This window comes from Salvelinus sp. IW2-2015, linkage group LG32 (assembly GCF_002910315.2).
Source record: "Salvelinus sp. IW2-2015 linkage group LG32, ASM291031v2, whole genome shotgun sequence".
NCBI classification, from domain to species: domain Eukaryota; kingdom Metazoa; phylum Chordata; class Actinopteri; order Salmoniformes; family Salmonidae; genus Salvelinus; species Salvelinus sp. IW2-2015.
Genome location: NC_036871.1, coordinates 37,111,913 through 37,113,793, shown reverse-complemented (window position 1 = coordinate 37,113,793; position 1,881 = coordinate 37,111,913). Strand labels below are relative to the sequence as shown.

Genomic DNA, 1,881 nt, shown 5'->3' with positions numbered 1-1,881 from the left:
AAAAAACCTCAGGAGAGATGTCCACATACACGAAGCAACCTGTCATCAGACACACTGAAGAAGTTTATCCAATAGGTAGATTTTTTTTGAGCAACTCATCTGAAAGACTTAAAAAAAATCCTCACCTCTTGCTGGGCAACCTTTTTAATGCAGACACTGCAAGACTTTTTCGCCGCAGTGTGTCACCATACCAGGCTATCTTGCAATCACGCTGAACTGCGACAAATGGCTCACGTCTGTTGACGATCATCCAAAGCCAGGGAAAAGAACGGCGTGAATTTATGTCCTTCACTTGCATTTCCTCACTTTGTTGCCATCCCGATGGTACGATCATGACAGTTCTGCGACAGAGGCATGTCTTGTATCCGTTTAATATCTTGTCTTTGTTCGGAAGATCATCAAAAAGTCATTGGCTACATCCAGCATGAACGTTTTAGCATACTCGCCATCTGTGAATGGTTTTCCGTCCTCACTATTGCTAAAGACTAGCAAAAGCTAGCGGAATTATAGTCACCTTGCCTGGGTCCCATAACTGGAGTTGCTGCTGGCTAGCTTGCACCCTGCTCAGTAGCCTCTTGGCACGCTTTCTTTCTGCTGTCTCCCCGCAGGGTATTTTGATGCAAAGGTAGCATGGCGCGTGTCGAAGTGCCGCTTTACATTGACCGTTTCATCATCGATGATTTTGTCATTGCAAATTAGACACACCGCAGAACCTGCCTCTCTCCACAAAGGCGAATTCTTCGGTCCAATTCGGTCCTGAAATGTACGATACTCGTCATCTTTTTTTCTTTTCGCCATCTTCTTCGTCGAAGGGTTAGCTTTGAGCTAATGACCGAGCAGACTGATTCAAAAGGAGGCGTTTACCTGTTTTACCTAGCAACGGCCAACGTAGGCCAGTATCATTTAATWAAAATAATGGACAATTGCTCCTGCAGCCCTGAACAGGACATGAGCAGTGAAAAATCGATGGATGGATTAAAACAAGGAGTTGTAGCGATGAGACAAGATAGTAATTACTAGCGATTGGATACCACGAAAATTGGGGAGAAAAGGGGATAAAATTTATTTAAAAAAWWAAAAWAAWAAAAWAAAATGTGAGAATATTTTGTTTTATCTGCGAGCCAGATGCAATCATCAAAAGAGCCACACCTGGCTCGGGAGCCATAGGTTCCCGACCCTTGGTCTAGATGGTCCAGGAAAGGATGTCTCTCCTGTGCCTCTGAATGAATCAGTTGTGTCCCATTGGTTATTGGAACAAAGCTATACGTTTCCTGACTGGGAAAACAGAACGTTTTTAAAACCTTCTGAGAACAGAAGTTAACGTTCTGGGAATGTTTACATTTAGGTTGCAGGGAGGTTCTGAGAACGTTTTACTATGGTTCCATGAACGTTTTCCTGGGAGGTGTTATTCATGTTCTGAGAACAGAAATGATAGGTTATTTGAAGGTTTTTGAATAACTTTCTTATAACTTTCACTGAATGTTTCAAAAAGTATTTTATTAACACCGCTAGCTTAATCAGGGTTAACTTGTTTGAACTCCAAGCACAGAGTAGGACACATGGACATTCATTTCAGGCATTAATAATGCAGCCACATGCATTTTTTATTGTGACACGGTATCAGTGAGATTCAAACCGATAATCTTCTGTTCTCTATTCATGGAATTAGTCCACGAAGGACTTAGTCCACCAGGATGGAGCTAGCCTGCCATTTTATAGTGTGTTCAAACAGACCCCATATCAAAGGAATCAATCACTCATTAAGATCAGATGTGGCCAATTAGTGGGCATGAACACACCTGAACACACTTAAATGTTTTATTTAACCTTTACTTAACTAGGCAAGTTAGTGTGTGTGTGTGAGTCCAGTGTGTGTGTGTG

General features: G+C 42.0%; 1 pseudogene; it reads right to left on the bottom strand.

Moving 5' to 3' along the window:
- LOC111956456 (runt-related transcription factor 1-like) overlaps positions 1–1,165 on the bottom strand; it is a 9,852-nt pseudogene extending 8,687 nt beyond the window's left edge.
- Between the last annotated feature and the right edge of the window lie 716 nt (positions 1,166–1,881).